At 46.3% G+C, this 20,623-nt stretch overlaps 1 pseudogene; it reads left to right on the top strand.

Moving 5' to 3' along the window:
- Positions 1-6,194: 6,194 nt before the first annotated feature.
- On the top strand, positions 6,195-18,854 carry LOC129622134 (glutamine synthetase-like; annotated as a pseudogene).
- The last annotated feature ends 1,769 nt before the right edge of the window (positions 18,855-20,623 follow it).

Genomic DNA, 20,623 nt, shown 5'->3' with positions numbered 1-20,623 from the left:
TCTCAAAAAAAAACCAGGTATCCTGGGAGCTGGGATGGCTGAAACAACAGTGCCATAGCCAATGTGCTAATGAATTCTTGAAGCTGCCTAGTGAAATGAGGTTACGAGGAGGTGTTGGAAGTGTTCCTTTCTCTCTTTTCTTAAAAAAAAAAAAAAAAAATGGCCTTTCTTTTTGTGAGTGGGTGTATACACACACATACACCAGGCCTCTAACCCAAAAAAAGCTTTCACTTTCCAACTGCCCCAAATTACTTAAGGTAATTTTCCCATCTCTAAGATCTCAGAATGTTCAGGTTCTGGACTGATTTCTGTTCTTACCCTTCTGAAATCCCATCCCCTTCCTTAAAACTCAGTTGTTACTAGTGATCTCACTTGCATGGCATTGCTTCTGTTTGACATGTTAATGTCTTTCATGTTGACTGAGAGAACCTCAAGAGCTGAGCCTACATCTTATTCTTCTCATATTCCTCGTATCTCCCAAAGCTCCTGGCATCCACAATACCTCACCCAAACACTCAACAAATGCTTATGATTTTTACTCACTCCTCCATTAATAGTAATAGCGAACACATATGGAGCACTTCTTAGGTACCAGACACTGTTTTGGTTACTTCACACGGATGAATTCCCATAACCCTCCTAAATGCCCCTAATATTATCCCCATTTGACATATGGGGAAAAAAATGCAGAAGTTTGTTAAGTAACTGTACACAGGTCACAGAACCAGCAAGTCATGGCAGAGCTGAGATGTGAACCCAGGACTATATCTGGCTCCACTATCTTCTAAATGACTTGTCCATATCGCCTCCCCCAATGTGCATAAATCCCTGAAATGATTTATCAATTTAGTCATTGGCTGTCATAGCAACAGAACAACGACCTGGGGTTTAACTTTTCAGAAGTCTGTAATTGCATCATAAATGAGCTCTATGGTTTTGCTCCCAGTCAAGCAGTCTTTGCATCACTGGGAAGCCCTAGGCATTTATGGAAGGTACAAAGGAGACGGGGACAAGGAGCTGTAGTTGACTCCTTTTCAAATTTTGAGACCCAGGTTTATTTAAAAAGAAAGAAAGAAGGAAACGCAAACTTATGACATGAGTGAAAAGCAAGAACACTATGATGGTTAATTCTATGTATCAACTTGGCAGGACCAGGAGGCGCCCAGGGAGCTGGTTAACCATTATTTCTGGGTGTGTCTGTGAAGGTGTGTCCACATGAGATTAGCATTTGAATCAGTGAACTCTGATAAAGTAGATTCCTCTCCCCAATGTGGGTGGGCCTCATTCAATCACTGAAGGCTTGACTAGAACAGGTGGAGGAAAGAGGAATTTGCCCCTTTTCCTTCCCACCTGCCTGTTTGAGCAAGTACATACCTCTTGATGTGGTTGGTCTTTTCCTGCCCTTGGACTGGGATTAACAACATCGGCTCCCCTGGTTCTCAGGCCTTTGGACTCCTACTGGAGTTATAATACACCACAGTTCCCACCTACTTCTGCTTCATTGACTATGCTAAAGCCTTTGACTGTGTGGATCACAACAAACAGTGGAAAATTCTTAAAGAGATGGGAATACCAGACCACCTGACCTGCCTCCTGAGAAATCTGTATGCAGGCCAAGAAGCAATAGTTAGAACCAGACTTGAAACAGTGGACTGGTTCCAAATTTGAAAAGGAGTATGTCAAGGTTGTATATTGTCACCCTGCTTGTTTAACTTATATGCAGAGTACATCATGAGACATGCCAGACTGGATGAAGCACAAGCTGGAATCAAGATTGCCGGGAGATATACCAATAACCTCAAATATGCAGATGACGCCACACTTATGGCAGAAAGTTAAGAGGAACTAAAGAGCCTCTTGATGAAAGTGAAAGAGGAGAGTGGAAAAGCTGGCTTAAAACTCAACATTCAAAAAACTAAGATCATGGCATCTGGTCCCATCACTTCATGGCAAATAGATGGGGAAATAATGGAAACAGTGACAGGCTATCTTCTTGGGCTCCAAAATCACTGCAGATGGTGACTGCAGCCATGAAATTAAGACACTTGCTCCTTGGAAGAAAAGCTATGGCAAGCCTAGACACCATATTAAAAAGCAGAAACATTACTTTGCCAACAAAGGTCCATCTAGTCAAGGCTATGGTTTTTCCAGTAGTCATGTATGGATGTGAAAGTTGGACTATAAAGAAAACTGAGTGCCAAAGAATTGATGCTTTTGAACTGTGGTGTTGGAGAAGACTTTGAGAGTCCCTTGGACTGCAAGAAGATCCAACCAGTCCATCCTAAAGGATATCAGTCCTGAATATGCATTGGAAGGACTGATGCTGAAGATGAAGCTCCAATACTTTGGCCACCTGATGCAAAGAACTAACTCATTAGAAAAGACCCTGATGCTGGGAAAGATTGAAGGCAGGAGGAGAAGGGGATGACAGAGGATGAGAAGGTTGGATGGCATCACTGACAGAATGGACATGAGTTTGAGTAAACTCCAGGAGTTGGTAATGGACAGGGAAGCCTGGTGTGCTGCAGTCCATGGGGTCACAAAGAGTCAGAAACAGCTGAATGATTGAACCAACTGGACAGTTCCCTTGGGTCTCCAGTGTGTGATCCATAGCGTGATTTGGGGAGGACCAGGACAGCCCTGCCCCAAAGACCAATCACTTTGTGTTAGCTCCCACCATCATAAGTTGGTTCTTTAAAGCTCATTGCCCTGTTCCTCTTGTCCTTTTGTTGAAGCATGTGCTTTTCCAGAAGAAAAGTCTTGTATGGTGTAAGCAAAAAGGTCTCAATATAGGGTAGGGAGAACTGGAGTCTGGCACCAGCCCACTCACTGTCTCTGTAGACAACAGAGATCCAGTATCCATACAGCTCATCCCCTGTGAAATAAAAGGGTTAGACTTGCCATCTCTGAGGACATTTCCTGCTACAAGAAACTGTGGTCAGTGATTCAAGTGTGGATGGGCTCCCTGGGCAGCCTTCCTTCAAGATGAGGCACATAGCACAGAAGCCTAATTAGAAGGCTGGGATCCCAAGACTCTGCTGCCTGAGCCCTAGTTTGCCCCAGAGCTGGATCTGACCAAGGGGAAGGAGAACCTGGGGCTGTGGGCATTACCAGGCTTCAGCCAGCTCCTGCAGCCCTGCAATTCTACATTAGCAAAGCTCTGTCTCAGAAAGGTCCAAGGAGAAATTTATTGGTATAAGCTGGAAGTTGGTTGGCCACATTAAGAACTCAGCGTCCCCCTTCCCGTGGTCCCACTGGCTACAAAAGGAGCTTTGTCTGCCATGGGGAAGCCAGTCCAGGATGTGACCACCAGATGGAATTCAGACTTTAATAGGCTGCAATGTCTGCTCAGAAACATACAACTCCAAGATTCTGCACCTCCAGGGCTGGATGCCCTCCACATTAATCCGGGTCACAAGGCGGGGTCTGGCGTGGCTCTGAAGAGAAGGGCCTGGGCTGCACACCAGCTTGGGCCACCCTTCTCTTCTCATGCTTTCAATGGCTGGGGGTTTCACTCAGCAGAAATGGCAGGGTGAGTTCAAGGATTTCCCTTTCTCTGTGGTTCCCTCAAAGGTAATATTGCAAGGAGCTGTCCCGGGTCTCATCTGGGTCAGGAGAGAGTATGGTACATAAATGGGATGGGTAGAACCCTAATTCAGAGCCTGTGTCACCTTCCCTTCCACAGTCTCCCCAGCCTGATACTTCTTTCAGTGACCAGCTGGGCTCCATCACTGTTGTTGAGTCGCTAAGTCGTGTCTGACTTTTTCACAAGCCCATGGACTGTAGCCCTCCAGGCTCCCCTGTCCATGGCGTTTCCCAGGCAAGAATACTGGAGCCCATTGCCATTTCCTTCTCCGGGGAATCTTCCCGACCCAGGGATCAAACCAGGGTCTCCTCCATTGCAGGAGAATTCTTTATTGCTGAGCCACCAGGGAAGCCCCATCACACGTAAGAGCTAAGCTGTGAAACAGAGAAAAATCTGTCTCAGGTACCCACTCCTACTCTGTGGATCCTCTTGTGCCCAAGCCTTTTACTTTAGGGAAACCACTTAGTTGGTGGAGTTAAATCCCAAGGGCAGAGTACCTTCCTGGTGGCTGTAAGATATCACCAAATAGGTGGTCTCCCTAACGGAAAGTTGGCCCTTCCATGGGGTGAAGGTGGGGAGAGGCTGTTTATGGGGGAGGAAAGCTGCACTGGCAGGAGAGAGGAAGGAAGCAGTAGTTTTTTGGCTCTCCAAAAATGTTGCCTAGAGGCATCCTGGATTCTGCCCAGCCTGCAAAAAGAGGGTCATTCACCACTGTGGCAGCCCCAGCTGCAGAGAAGTATTGAAAGGTTTTGGTCTGTCCATGGGCAGCCAGCCAAGTGTGTGGCCATACAGCTCTAATATCCAGTAGAAAGGGATAAAAGCCAGGGGAGAGTGTTGGATTGCTTGTAGCTGGAGATCAGGGGAAGATGTATGGTGGCAGCGGTGGTTGAAAAGAGAAATAGGCTTGGACACACAGACCTTATGGGAAAGGCTTTCTGGACACAGGGAACACAGAGGGTCAAGGTTCCACGGCTGGAAGACACAGGTGCTAGGAGAAGAGTTTGGCAGGGTGGAAGGTACATGAAGGGAGTAATAAGAAATAAATTTGAAAAGGTCAATTGGGATCCAATTATGGAGGGCGGGCCTTGGGCTATGCTAAAAAATTTGGACGGTATTCCACAGGCAATGGGAGCCTTTTAAGATCTTAGCCAAAAAGTGGCTTAATTAGGGAAATAAACCAAAATTTGCTCAGCACCAAGGATCAGGCACTTTACCAATGTTATCGCATATAATCCCACAGTGATCCCATGAGGTAGGTGACATAATCCCCATGTTGCAGTTGAGGAAATTGAAGTACAAAGAGGTTAGAAACTTGTCCAAGTCACACAGTTAAATCCTCACATGGGTACCGTTGACCCTTGAACAACATGGGCTTGAACTCTGCAGGTCCACTAAAATGCAGATTTCTTTCACCGAACACGTTCTATAGTACTACGCAATTGCTGGTTGAATCTGTGGGTGCAGGGGGCTGATGGTAAAATTCTATGTGGATTTTCAAACACAGAGAAGGTCGGGGCCCCTGTTCCCAAGATTGTTCGAGGGTCAGTCATGCCTGATGTTTCCTTCTCGTGCACCTTACAGATGAACTAAACGAGAATGTTCTCCAGAAAAAGTGGAGTGAACATCAGGACAATAAAAGGGTAGTGTGAGAATACAGAAACGGTGGAATGATCCCAGAAGTCAGCTGTTTAGCAATACTCAAAAGAAATCGGTGTTCAATAAAATGTCAGGGAGTCCCAAGGAGAAAAATTTCTAGAAGAATACAATGGATCCAAGAAACACATAAAATTAGTAAAAATCTAGATGATAAAATTGGAACAAGATGGCAAAAACCTAGCTTTCTTTACCCAAAGAGAAAAAAGGGAAGCAATCAAAAGTTCGGTGAAAAACAAACACTAACCAAGAAAGTCATGCTCCAAAAATGAAGCAACATAAGAGCTAAGAAGCATTTGAGCAAATGGCACATAATATAGGAAAGTCTATTTGATCTCGGGGCTAAGAATATTGCCCTTGGAGTGGCACAGGGGTCTGCCCTTGGATATACAGGAAAAGAAATGTGATCATTTACCATCACCAGGCCCTGGGCCCATTTACCCACACAAAATATGCTATTCCAGTCGCTGTTTATTGGTCTTCAGTGGACCATGAACAAAAAAAAAGGGAAAGGGCCACTATGGTTTGGGGACAGGACATAATGTTACCACACTTGACAAATGTAGAAATTTAAAACTCGCTGATAGAAGAGGTGAGAGGGGAAGACTAGGATGGTAATGCCAGTATCCTACCTTGTAGGGTAATGTGTCCAATACAACTGAGAGCTAATGAAACAAAGTTATCAACAGGGGAACTAGAATTAGTGACTGCATGAGTTAAAATTCAAGGAAAAAAAGGAACTCTTATGGGGATAACACAGTCATGGGACCTGACTAAATAGTCTGTGCAAACCTGTTGCCTGTGTGTCCGGTGCTGGACCTGAGGTCAGCAGGACTAGCAGTAGAGAGGAAAAGATGGGCGTAAAGAAGGAGAAGGACAACCTGGAGCCTGTTTCTGTCTCCACCTCCCATTGCCATGATATGGGTGACTTTCTGGATGAGCGGATGCCCCAGCCATGGAGCTGCACTTGCATCCAGCCCAGGTCATAGAAGAGCTGAAGGAGACCTGGAAGGAGCGGGAGGAACCTCAGGCCGCAGGCCAACGAGGTAAGCCGCTTCTCAGCGACAGGCGGGAGCTGCAATGCCACCCGGCCCTGTGCCAGCCTGCAGAGAGTAAAAGTGGCTGTTGCCTCACTTCCACCTTCCAAAATTTTGCGCAAACGTCCTGCATGACTAATCCTAATTTGGAACCTTGATGGGTAGGGAATTGGGAGAAACAATATAAGAGTTCCTACTAAGTTGACACTGTACATACAAATTGACATACTCTGAAAATCCAAGAGAGGGACAAGGACAATTGTCACAGGATGAGGTCCCTGGAAATAGACACTGAGATAATTAGAGACACATGATGCTTATTACAATGGACACCTATGAAAAGAGTGGGATCGTCCAGGACGTCCATAGGACGTTTGATTCACAGACATTTGGTCCATGCCGAAAGGTCCTTGGAATGTGGTCCTAACCAAACCATCCATGAACGTATTTGGTCCATGTCATGGGGTTTTTGACAGGATCGAATATCAAGGACCTTTTGGCATGGACAGAATGTCAGCTAACCAGGTGGGAAGGAAGCAGGTTGGGCAGAGGGATGAGTCAAACTGCAATGCAGATCCTACAAAGCCTCCTCCCACCAACCCAGAGCACTGAAGTGAGCATTCACCGTTCGAGTCCATTGACCAGAAATGGCCTGGCCTTATTCTCTCATGTGATGCACTGGATACAGGCTGCTGCAGAAAGGTGTGGCCTGGGCAAGGCAGCTGTGTGCCTCTGAAGCTGATCCTAAAGGAGCTGGCAGCTGGTGGACCACTATTCATGTGGCTGGGCTGCAAGTGGGTCTTGTGTGTGTGTGTGTGATTTTTTATTTATTTATTGATTGGCCATGTGGCATGTGGGATCTTAGTTCCCCCATCAGGATTCAAACCCGTGCCCCCTGCATTGGGAGCACAGAGTCTTAACCGCTGGACCACCAGGGAAGTCCCTACAAGTTGGTTTTTGTAGGGATCATACAGCATCTGGATGACCTGTCTCTGCATCCACCCAAGCATATGGATGAGCTAAATCCTGCTTAATCTGAGCAGGGAGACAAGAGGTGAAGTCCCCTCAAGAACCACGAGGACACAGCAGGGTTGGCATATTCTATTACTTAGAGATAGAGGCAACTGACAGAACCAAGAACCACAACAGTTAAAAGCCATCGCCTCCGAGGGACAAGACCAACTCCAAGGCACAGTGGAATGGAGATCTGCTATTAACTAGAAGCCCTCTGTGCCATTTTCTTTTTCTATCCATGTGCATATAGTTCATGGATTAAATATTTGTAAATTTTCTTCTAACTTTGGGGTTGTCTGACTCCACGCTATATCCCGGAGTCATGCCCCAGGCAGGCCTATTTGGAGTGGGCACAGGGAACCTTCACTTTCTCCGAGGGGGTAGTCACAGCTGTGAGTGCCTGGCTGTAAGTGCCTGGCTGTGACTTGGCAGGTGGTGCCTGGCCCATCATTCCCAAGGCGGGAAGCTGGCCAAGTCCTTCATCTCGTGCCCTGAGTGGACGGGTGCCCAGGACCAGCCCCCATGTGGTGCTGGATTGGGGGCCTCTCTGTTTCCACTGGAGAGCTGCTGAAATTGCCATCACTGAGAAAAGGGGTGCCCTTTTGCATATCTGGACTCTTCCCAAACTTTCACATCTATGATTCAGACTCCGAGGAGCAGTGTCTGACACCTGGAGAAGGTCAGCAGTCAGTAGGTCTGGTGGGAAGTATTCCTTAAGGCTGGCTGGACCTATGGTTACTGCAGGAGGATCACTCGGTCTGAGGATGTCCCTTCTTATTTAAAAAAAAAAAAACTTTTAAAAACTTATGAATGGAATACGACTACTGTATAGGAAGTTAGGAAAATAAAGACAGGTTGGCCATAACTCCACCACCCCGCCCTCCAATGCAGTCATTACTTCCTTGCAATATTCCCTCTCACTTCATTCTTTTCTACAGCTACCTTTTGAGAAAAAAATCTAGTGGTCATCCCATTGTACATAAATTTGGATGCTTGCATTTTTTGCTAAATTTATATCATAAGCATTGTCCCTGTTGTTACCTAAGCTGTATAGCTATTATTTTATTCTTTAATATTTATTTATGTGTCTTTATTTCTTTTGGCTGCATTGGGTCTTAGTTGCGGCACTTGGGCTCTTTGGTCTGACACGCAGGCTTCTCTCCAGTTGTGAGGCGCGGGCTTAGTGGCCCCACGACATGTGAGAATCTTAATTCCGCAACCAGAGATGGAAACTACATCCCCTGAATTACAAGGCAGATTCTCTCTCTCTCTCTCTCTCTTTTTTTTTTTTTTTTTTTCTGTTTTCATTACAAGGCTTATTCTTAACCACTGGACCACCAGAGAAGTCCCCATAGCTATCATTTTAAATAGCTGCATAAGATAAGGCCAGGGATTTTATCCCAGAATCTAATAACACAGGATCCCGATGCACAGTAGACAATTCATACTCTTTTTTCAGGAACAGAATGCATGATCAGGCCATAATCTGTTTTACGACCCCAAAAGAACTTTATGGCCGACCTAATACTATTCTCTTACCGTGAAGAACTGATATTGAAGGCATTCCAGTTTTTCAAACACACTGTCTTATTTCTCTCCTGGACAGCCTTCCTTTTTCAATCAATTTCCCCAACATCCTCTACACTCTGCTCTTTGCCTCCCAATCACACAGACTCTGTCCTTCGTTTATCATAAATCAGCCAGCCTTTGCGGAGCAAGCAGCGGTGCCCAGCAGTGGGTTACATGAGAAAAAGCAAAGCGTGTTAATAGCTGGGTTAGCAGAGCGGGGAGCACGGTCCCGTCTGAGCCGGGCCTCCGTGTCTTCAGGGGCAGTGGGTTCTGTCAAGACTGCTGTCACCTTCAAGCACCCCTCGTCCTGAAATAGTGGCCCAGGCCCTGCCAGTTATTTCATCTTGGTGCTTACGATTTTCATGTGAGTTTAAACATTCAAACATCATGAGCATGAAACATAAACACTCAACCCGCCATGGCATTTTAATGAGGTTCAACTGGGTTCAGCATGTCCTATGACTTACAATTGTGTAAAAGCTTTTCGACCCAGATCACTTCCTTAGGTCTGGCCCATTTCAGCCAAGACAAACTTTGTGTTTTCTGAGCACTTTAAAGTTTGGGGAGAATTATTCTGGGCAGATGATGAACACCCACAGGGCCTTCCTCAGCTCTGTGTAGTTGGACCAGCAGTTTAACTGAGCTTCTCAAAAACTCCTGAAGAGGAAATGACTGAGTGATAAACCATGATCGCTCACTTGCCCCGAGGATGCTCCCCGCCCACCTTTGCCTTGCTCCTTCACTTCTCAAATCACAACCACATCTGTGGCTCTTAGATGCCTGCCGTGGAGCAAAGAAAGGGTTCTTAATGTTCCCATCTGACAAGTGTGGCAACTGAGGCCTAGAAAGATAAGGTGACTTGTGCATGACCGCAAAACAAAGAAAACTAGTTGTCCAAGGTTCCTTCTACTAAATGTACTTAGGTACAGACTAAGCTGCTATCCTAAAGGAAATCAATCCTGAATATTCATTGGAAGGACTGATTCTAAAGCTGAAGCTCCGATACTTTGGCCACCTGATGCGAAGCACTGACTCATCAGAAAAGACCCTGATGCTGGGAAAGACTGAAGGCAAGAGGAGAAGAGGGCAACAGAGGATAAGATGGTTGGATGGCATCACTGACTCAATGGACATGAGTTTGAGCAAGCTCCAGGAGATAGTGAAGGACAGGGAAGCCTGGTGTGCTGCAGTTCACGCGGTCACAAAGAGTTGGACGCGACTTAGCAACTGAACAACAAAAAACAAGCTGCTATAAAGATGCTTCAAACTGTCCCAGCACACAGACAGGTGGTCCAGGCCATTTAGGTGATCCTGCCATCCTCAACACACAGCTTCCATTGCTGTGTCCAAGTCCAAGATGGCTTCTCCAGTATCCTCACCCCCTGGTGAGGGAAGGTATAAAGGGCAGGGGAGTGGTCATGAATTCCTTTTAGGGTCATGTATTCCTTTTATGGCCATGAGTTTAAGGGACATACCAAGCAGCAAGGGTAGCATGTGCCCAGTTCACACTCTAATAATGAACAAAGGGGGTCAGATATCAGTTGACAACCAGTACACTCCAGTGCGTATGTCATGGGCGACCCTAAAGGTGGCAGATGAGGGAAGCTCAGGGAGGGCTAAGTTTCAGCAGCTCTGATTATCCTGGAGCTACAGGCTCAGCACACACACACGCACACACACAACAAAGGCACGGAAACTGGCCTTGCCCTCTAGGAGCTCACATTTTAAGAGGCAACAAACATAAACAGGACATGCTGACCAGAGGACAAAGCATGAAACCAATAGATGACTGGATGGCAAAACATAGACACACACCAGGCAAGGATTTCCCTGCCAAGGGACCAGGCATCTAAGGATAAAATGGAGATCCCTGAACTGGTCCACAAACTTTGCCTCCTTCCCACCTTCCATTACATGTTTGTATTGTGATCAGTTGGGCATAAATGTGTCACTCTACCCTGTCTAGAATAAAAATCTCACCACATCTTGTGTACCCAGTGCTTAACATAGTACCTGGGAAATAATGGATGCTAAACGAATGAGTGGCCCTTACAATAGCCCTTGAGACTTCCCTGGTGATCCAGCGATTGACTCTGCTTTCCATTGTAGGGGGCACGGATTCGAATCCTGGTTGGGGAACTAAGATCCCACATGCTGCGTGGCACAGCCTATAAATGAAAAATTAATTACTTGATTAAAATGACTTTTTAAATTATGTCATTTTCCACCATATACCTGGTGCACAATATATGCACAATGCCTGACATTTAGTTGGTGCTCAATACATGGAGTTGACTGACTTAACTAGAACTTAATTAAAGAGAAATGCTATCAGGTGCAGCAAAGACATCCCCCAGAAGTCACAATGCATGGTTCCCAATTCAGTCCAGCTGCACCAACGGATTTTCAGAGCCTGTAAGTCCCTTATGTCCAGCTTGGTCTGCTGAGCAGATGGAGGCTTGTGATGCATTTGGCTAAGGTCTGGAACTGGGGCCAAACATGCTACACTTTAGGCTTCCACTCCTTTTTTCTCCCCTCACTGACTCCCCAAGTCTCAGTCCTTAACCAGCAGCTCTGGTCCCCATCCTCCATTTCCAGGGAGACTCAGATTATCAACAGGGCCGCTACTGGATCATTTTGTCTTCAGTGCATCTTGAGTACCAAGCACAGTGCTTGGCACTAAGGTAGAGCAGTGAATTAGACAGGTAAGGTCCCTGCCCACACAACACACAGCACCTAGCAGGGGATCAGCTAAGCCAAATGATCCCAAAGTGACACGGTCAGTGTACCTGTCACCTTGAGAGTAGCATCTGTCTTCAGGACACCAAGCACTTCACACTCAGCCTGTCTCCCCTCCTGAACTGAGATTCAGATAACATGAGCAGGAGTCCACCATCGGACCCAGACCTGCCTCCTGCCAGCCTTGAACACATCCTTTATCCTCTCCATACCTGTCTCCTCATCTGTGAAATGAGCTCAAGAACAACAGCTGTTCTGCCTTCATTTCAGGGTTAGAGGAGGACTAAATAAGGTATGTGAAAGGGCTCTGTAAGCTGTAAGGCGTGCATGCATCTGTGCTAAGTCACTTTAGTCATGTCCGACTCTTTGCAACCCCGTGAACTGTAGCCCGCCAGGCTCCTCTGTCCATGGGGATTCTCCAGGCAAGAATACTCGAGTGGGTTACCATGCCCTCTTCCAGGGGATCTTCCTGACCAGGGAACCACCCCATGTCCCCTGCAGCTCCTGCACTGCAGGCGAATTCTTTACCACTGAGCCACCAGGAAGCCTTAAGCTATAATAAATGTTGCTTATTACTGTTGTTGCAATTAGTATTGTTACTCCTAAGTAATCCTTCCTCCTGATTTTTCCCGCTGACTGTAAGTGGTGTCAACATTCTCCCCATTCCCTAGCCTAAGATTACCTGTTGTTTCTGTCTCTCCAAACTTTTTCTCCCCTTTGTTAGACACCAAAGCTAAACTGGTTTTCCTGTTAACAGCACATTCTTTCTCCATCTCCCTGGCTACAGTGATTGGCTCAGAGAATGGGCATGTGACCCAAGCCAGCCAGTAGGAATCCTTCTGGGATTTTCTTCCCAAAGCTATGAAAGAAATGGTCCCTATCTGCTGAGATTACCTGATTCTGGAGCTCCAGCAACCACTGATACCATTAAAGCTCATCTGAAGAATAAGCCAAGCAGAAAAAGACTAGGCTGAAGCAAGCTGTTCTTAAAGCCAGAAGTAACCCTAGACTTGCTAGGCACACAAATGAAAGTAAGCTCTCTTTTATATAAGCTGATTGAGTTGAGTTTCTATCACTCAAAAGGGGAAGACTTGACAAACTCAAGACTCAAAACTTAGGTGATGTGTTCTATTTGTCCTTTTTTTTTCTATTCCAACATTTGATCTACTAGAGCTTGTAAACAGAGTCCTTTCTGCTATGTGGTTTTGCCACTGTCCTGGCCAGACTCTCTTTGTCTCACACCTGGAGGCAGTCTGGTGGAGAAAGCTGAAGGATTAGAGTCAGAAAGAGCTAGGGTGAATCCTGGCTGCATCATTTACTCATCATTCATGTGATCTTGGGTTTATCTGGACCTCAGCATTTTCCTCTGTAAAGTGGGACAAATAATCCATGCCATGCATGGCTGTTGTATGAAATGTTGTTGTTGCTCATTTGCAAAAAGTCACGTCTGCCTCTTTGCATCCCATGGACTTCAGCACACCAGGCTTCCCTGTCCTTCACTATCCCCTGGAGTCTGCTCAAGTTTATGTCCATTGAGTCGGGGATGCTATCTAGTTATCTCATCTTCTGTTGCCCTCTTCTCCTCCTGCCCTCAATCTTTCCCAACATCAGGGTCTTTTCCAAAGAGTCATCTCTTCGCATCTAGTGACTAAAGTATTGGAGCTTCAGCTTTCGCATCCATCCTTCCAATGAATATTCAGGGTTGATTTCTTTTAGGATTGACTGGTTTGATCTCCTTTCAGTCCAAGGAGACTCTGAAGAGTCATCTCAGGGCCTGGCTAAATAAGAGACAGCTATTAAAGCCATAACAATAAAATGGCCATAGCCCAGTCTGAGAAAATGGGACCCAGGCAGCTATGGATGCTTGGGAGCCACTGGGGCAGAACAAGAGACGATGGAGCTGCTGGAGGAATGACACTTGGGCAGGGATAGTCTCTCAGCATCAAGGAGAGGGTCCTCAGTGATGAAGTCACCAAGCAGCCCATCAGAGGTGAGTGCCTGAAGAGGCCAGCCCAGGTGAGGTCCAGGTTGCAATAAAGGGCTGGTTCTCAAGAATAAGAAGAGTCCTCTCCCAGGAGATATTGAGGGTGGGGGTCAGTGCTTAGAAACTTTGTACATTTATGATTTGCTGTGCATGTATTAGTTTGTAGGCTCTCTGCAAAATACCAAATTTGGAGTCTACCCTTTCCTTTTCTTGACCACTGTTCTGTCTTATTGTTCCTGAAGGAAGAGAATAAGGACTCAGAGTCTGGGATCTGGGGTTCCCACCTCATTTGCAGCTGATGAGCTCTGTGACCTTGAGGAAGCAGTCTCCCCTCTCTGGGCCTTGGTTCCTTCACCTGTTGAGGGGGGTGGGATGGGGAAATGGCAGATGCTCTCTGAGATCCCTTCCAAACTTAACTTTGGAGTCCAGGCCATCCTCAAGCCCTAAGGGGTTAATCAGGGTGGGCCCCACCTCTACTACCCAGACCACACCAAGGGCTTTTGTTTTCAAAGAATCCGAGGTAGGGCTTGGGGAGGGAGCAGTGTTCCCAATTTCCAAAGCTGATTAATCCAAGAGAAATGACGAGGCGGGCACTGAGGCTCGGCAGCCCTGGGGACACTCTCCCCGCTGGACAGGGCCGCCTCTGTGACAGCTCCACATGGAGAACGTGAACCAGAAGCTGGGGGTGACCATCCCTGTTTAACAGCTCTCCATTTGTTTACCGAAAAAATATTGTTCCATCATAAAAATTCCCAAAATAGTTCCTTCCCTGGCCAGACTGACTGGCGGGCGCCCAGCTTGGGAGCCCAGCCTTGCTGGAGACACGCTCTCAGGGAGGCAAAATTAGCCAGGGAAGTCGGGGGCTTCAGTCTGAGGACCACCGGCCCCACACATCCTGTGTGGGGCACGGCCCAGAGGGTTTGAGCCATGGAGTCGTCTCTCAGGGTGGGGGGCGGGGGGCCTCTGGGCAGTGACAGGATTTTCCGAGGCTCAGCAAGTTTATTTTTAGCTCAGAAGGGTTTCCTCTGCTCTAAGGGGACTTGGGGGAGGGGGGACGGTGTTTCATGTGCTGGAGGGGGACAGATGCTTTGCTCTCTGCTGGAATGCACTCTCCCACACTGATTCTGACACCTTCTCCTCCCTCAGTTCTTGACTTAACTCCACAAAGAGCACTTTTCTGAGATCTCTCCCCTGAAAATGAGCCCAATGAGGATCTCAGCTATCCAGTTCTAAAGACTCTTCCTTTCCCTTTGGAGAACTTACCACAGTCTGTGCTTACAAATATACAAATGTTAGTCTTTCCCATAGACTGTAAGGTTCTTGGGCAGAGAACCCAGTACCTTGCACATAGTAGGTGCTCAATAAGTATTCTTCCCATTTGTTGTTGTTGTTCTTCAGTCGCTCAGTCATGTCCAACTCTTTGCGACCCCATGGACTATAGCACTCCAGGCTTCCCTGTCCTTCACCATCTCCTGGAGCTTGCTCAAACTCATGTCCATTGAGTTGGTGATGCCATCCAACCATCTCATCCTCTGTCATCCCCTTCTCCTCCTGCCTTCAATCTTTCCCAGCATCAAGGTCTTTTCTAATGAGTCAGCTCTTCACTTCAGGTGGCCAAAGTATTAGAGCTTCAACTTCAGCATCAGTCCTTCCAATGCATATTCAGGGTTGATTTCCTTTAGGATTGACTGGTTGGATCTCCTTGCTGTCCAAGGGACTCTCAAGAGTCTTCTCCAACACCACAATTCAAAAGCATCAACTCTTTTGTGCTCAGCCTCTTTATGGTCCAACCCTCGCATCCATATATGACTACTGGAAAAAACATAGCTTTGACTATACGGACCTTTCTTGGCATTTACAGAATGACTTCACTTGCTTGAGACTTAGACTAGCCAAATAAATTGCCCAAAGTCATGTAGTTCACAAGTGCCAGAAGTAGGATTTGAACCCAGCTCTGTCTGATTCCCAAGCCCAGGTCTTAACTCCATTGTCCTGCTCCACGTGATCTGCAGGGCTGGATAAGTCACTGAATGAGAGGGCAGGAAACAGCCGTGATTGTGTCTTCTCTGTCACTTTCTTCTGCCCCCATGACAGGGAGGAAAGAGGGCATACAGGTGGCCCCCAAGAAGACTTAATCCCAGTGCCTCACATATAACAGGAGATCAGTAAGTAGGTGTTGGGTGAATGTTCCCTCTGCCAGGGACCCCAGACATCTCCCAGAAGCACACAGGTCTTGGCAGGGATCTGTCTGTATTTGTGGATGAGAGAGTGAGGGAGAGGGACCTATAAAAATGAATCCCTCCAACTGGTCTCTCCTCCTGCCCACCACCCCACCCTAACCAGAGCAGGACCCCAAACAGGAACATGACCCTCCGTAGTTAAGAGCCGTCCTTACTAACAAGATGCTGTGGCTGCCAAGAGTTTCCAGGCTGAGTTTCCAAGCAAAGGTGAGCAAGCCCCTCCTGGCTCCCTCAAAGACCCTGCTTTTAGACCCACCCACCCCCTTACAAACACCCCATACCATACATAAAGCTTCCTTAATTTCATGTGAAGTGGGAACAAATTCACCTTAGAATTTAATAAATTCAGTTAAACTAATTAATTAATTCACCTTAGAATAAAACGCCAATTTTATTGAGCTAGAATAAATATAATGCATATACAGTGAATGTATTTATAATGAATATAAAGAATATAATGGCTTGCTTTGCAAACCAAGCTCTAACACAAGCACTCCCTCCCCCCTCAAAAAAAAGACAAGCCCTACACCACCTCCTGGGAGGAGAGAGAAAGATGTAGAGAGAGAGACAGAGAGAGAGCAATCGGAAGAGTGAAGATGTTACCTCAGGCCATTCCACTCAGTGAGTAGAGGCTCCACAGAATGAAGAACAAAATGGCAGATACACCCTCTGCAGCTGGTTTTGGCTCCCACAATGCTTAGCACCTTTTAAGCAGCTTGAGTGGATTCTGATATATGAAAATGTATATCTTTTCATATATCTTGAGCCCTAAATTCAAGGTAACTACTTCATGATACACAAAATCACATATATCCCATTTTAGTAGGGAAGTTATCTTTAAGGGGTAATTTTAAGAGACAGGATCTTTTTCTTTACATACTGACTTTAGAACCTGACTTTTACTTAGCATCCAACAATACTGTCGTTAACAGTCATTGTGAGGAAACTGAACCATAGATCCAAACAAGAAAAAAACAATCCCCTGGAATCTTACCACTCCGAGGTAACCACTGTGTTTCTGAGGGGCTTTTTCTCAAGGCAAGTGTGTACAAATGCGTATTTATTATATCCATATTTTCTAAAGGGAAAACTGGAAAGAAGTTGGCCTTTTGAAATCTACAGGTTGTGATTTTTTTCAAAGTCTTTTCTTTGAGAATACAATGGGCTCGATTCTTTCCTTTTCAAACTCCTTTTTATACTCTGGGCCAATTTTCCGCACTGTTACTATTTGTACCAGAAAACTCCTTGGCATCCTCAATTCTAAGCAGGTGAGAGTCAGAATCACTCCCAGTGGAAAAGAGGCCAAAGGAACCAGGATGAATCTTTTCCTTCTTCCCGATTTGGCCTCCGGTTAGTCCTGTAGGGAAGCTGGCCCAAGAAGACTGAATCACATCCATAAATCACACCTGTACTCTGTCTCTCCTGCCCCTTGAGGCTGAGCCATTATCACCATGGTACAGAGGATGCCACGTACCGTTGGGTCCAGATGGTACCCAGTACTTGTGCCATCTGGAAGCAGGTAGGCTCGTCATCATTTCCTCCCAAGACCAGATGACACAGGGAGAAACGGAAGGAACACTTAGACTGAGAGAGACTTAGGAAATAAACACCCTCCCTTTGCCCCATTCAAACCATTTCTAGCCTCAGTTTGTTTACTTTGCCCAGTCAAGAAGGAAGGGATGATTTTGGCAGAGCTGAGGATGGGAGAAGAGCAGTGTGTGTGCAGCACCCCCGGTCTCCTGGCCTGTCCCCCTGCACTTCCTTCTCCCTGCCTGCCTGCCCTCCATCCAGGACACCTCCTGCCACGGCCGCCTCAGCGAGCTCCCACTGAAACAAAGGCACCCATCAGGTGGGCATGTCCCTGCCTCAGGGTGACAAAGCCCAAGCTATGCATATCTGGAGCGACAGCGCCAGATGAGTTGCCCGAGTGGCATGTTGATGGCTCTATTACTTTTCAGTCTGAAGCTACAACAAGGACATGTATTTCATCCCTGCTGCCATGTTCCAGGACCTATTATGCAAGGACTACCACCTGGGGTTCTGTGAAGTCTTCAAGTACAACCGAAAGGCTGCAGAGACCCATGGAAGGCATCCCTATAAACAGAACACAGACATGGTGAGCAACCAGCACCCCCGTTTGGACCAAAGCAGGAATATATTCTCATGGGCACGGATGAGCACCCCTTGGGGTGGCCTTCCAACTGCTTCCTTGGACCCCAAGGTCCATACGACTGTGGTGAGGGAGCAAAGATTATGGCAGGGATATCGTACGGGCTCACCACCAGGCGTCAAGATTTTGAGGACAGAGTGCCAAGGTCGTGGCTGCCCCATGGGAATTTCAGGTAAGACCCTGTGACGGAATGGACATCAGACATCATCTCTGGGTGGACCATTTCATCTCACACCATGTATATGAAGACTTTGGAATGACAGCAAGCTTTGATCCTAAAGCCCATTCCTGGGACCTGGAATGGTGCCGGGTGCCACACCAACTTCAGCACCAAGGCCATGAGAGAGAATGATCTGAAGCACCTTGAGGAGGCCATTGAGAAGCTGAGCAAATGGTACATGCAGCTGAGCCTACGATCCCAAGGGGGACCTGAACAATGCCTGGCACCTAACTGGACTCCCTGAAACCTCCACCGTCTGTGACTTTTCAGCCAGCATGACCCACCATGGCTCTAGCACCCGCATTCCCAGGACTGTAGACAGAAGAAGGGTTACCATAAAGACCTCTGCCAACCGTGACCCTTTCTCGATAACAAAAGCCCTCATCTGCACGTCTTCACTTTTTTTTAAACCTGGATGAATATTTTTTAATATACTTATTTATTTATTTGTCTATGCCAGACCTTAATTGTGGCTTGCAGGATCTTTACTTGTGGCATGTAAGACCTAGTTCCCGGATCAGGGATTGAACCTGGGCCCCCTGCACTGGGAGCATGGAGTCTTAGCCACTGGACCACCAGAGAAGTCCCTGCACGTATCTTCTCAATGAAACTGGCAATGAGCTCACCCAGTACAAAAACTAAGTGGACTGACTTGCCGCCATCAAACCCCTCCTAATTCTACACCCTACTTCTACTCTGACCCCTCTCTCCATTATCCTAATAGCTGTAACTTAAAGGATGGGGTACCAAGGTCTTTCTTAATTCCTGAAAAAAAAAAAAAAAAGAGAGAATTTGAAGAGCAACAGGGTTCATTGTCAAATGCTAACTAGGGGGGAAAAATGTTTGATACACTGCGTATTTTGTAACGGCCTGGTTTCATTTCGCTTTGTTTTCTTCAGTATTTGGTGGTTGCAAATCTAGTCCAAGATTGGCTGTGGATTTGAAAGATCAGTGGTTTTGATTAAGCATTTGGACTTTGATCTTTGAATGGAATTAACCTTAAAAAGAAAACAGTGCTGCTTAGATGAAAGAAATCACCAGCCTCCTGCTCTCCTGAGTGGAGCGTCAAGTTACTTCTATACCATGGCCAAGTGACTACTAAGGAATTTGATAATTACCTTTCCAGTTAGAATAGCACATATTCACTGCTCAGATTCAAGAATTTGTTTAAAAATGCAACTATAAATAGTGCAGGTACTTCCAGTTTCTAACATCAGTCTTGCAAATTTCCTGTCCTTATGAATAGCCTGTTGTTCAAGCCACCCAACCACAGTCAGCAAATGGACTCGCACGAGCTGGCTCCCCTTCACCACCTTTGTGTTTATTTAACCACCTTGCTCTCAGGATAATTTAAGATGACTTTTAAAAATTACATGCAATATAATGAAAGCAAAACAGTAGGTATATAAGAACAAAAATTAAGGGAAAAAAACAGAAGATGAAGATGCTAAGGGTGAAATTTCAGTTTTGCGGGTTGTGAAGGTCTGTACACTGGCTCAAGACTGCTTCATATTTGAATATAAACAGAAAGCAGGGAGACATGGTCAGTTATATGATCTAGAGCATCCATAGAATAAAAGCAGGTGTTTAGGGAAAAAACAACTATTCCTGGAACGAAGACCCACCAAAAATGTCTTCCATTGATCCTCATAAAGAAAACAGCATTCTTACCATAGATATGACAAGGAACTCCATAAATTTTTCTCTTAAAACATTTCTGTGTAGGCTGATGACTTCTTAAGAAATCTGAGTTTATTAAAAATCATTTCTGGAGACCAAAAGCTCATGGTTCAGATCCACAGCCTGTGTGGTTCAAGGAGAGATTTTAAGAACTGGGAGAATACATAGACTGTAAAAACTTCAGACCATCCTCATCAAGTTTTATTTCTCTAAACCAAGCATTTGTAAGCATCGTAAGCACGATGAGTTTACAGATCCTTTCCTTCTAACCAGCACTTGTGATGCTAGTTAAACATCGCTCTATTTGCTTTAACTTGAGCCACGTCAGGAGTAGGGTCAATGTCCCTGGTGGAAAGTGCAGGGAAGCGACCACACCTCGCCACTGTCATCCTTTGTTTTCTCCTACAGGGAAGACTTACAATGTCAGATTCTCTCCTTTGCCCCCATTACCGTCCATTCAAGGTCTAGTTGGGCCATTCTCAGAACAACTTTCTCATGCAGTACTGCTTTTAGACAAGTAGAGGTCTGGATCCTCTGTTTTGCCCCAGATCCCACATCTTCTCTTTGGGGTGTTCTCCAGTCCCTCTTGGGGCTTTCCTGGTGGCTCAGACAGTAAAGAATCCACCTGCAATGTGGGACACCCAGGTTCAACCCCTGAGTTGGGAAGATCCCCTGGCAGAGAGCGTGGCAACCCACTCCAGTATGCTTGCCTGGAGAATCCCCATGGACAG

The sequence above is a fragment of the Bubalus kerabau genome, chromosome 10, assembly GCF_029407905.1.
Source record: "Bubalus kerabau isolate K-KA32 ecotype Philippines breed swamp buffalo chromosome 10, PCC_UOA_SB_1v2, whole genome shotgun sequence".
Lineage (NCBI taxonomy): Eukaryota > Metazoa > Chordata > Mammalia > Artiodactyla > Bovidae > Bubalus > Bubalus kerabau.
The sequence above is the reverse complement of the archived record's forward strand: the minus strand, read 5'-3'. Positions and strand labels throughout refer to the sequence as shown.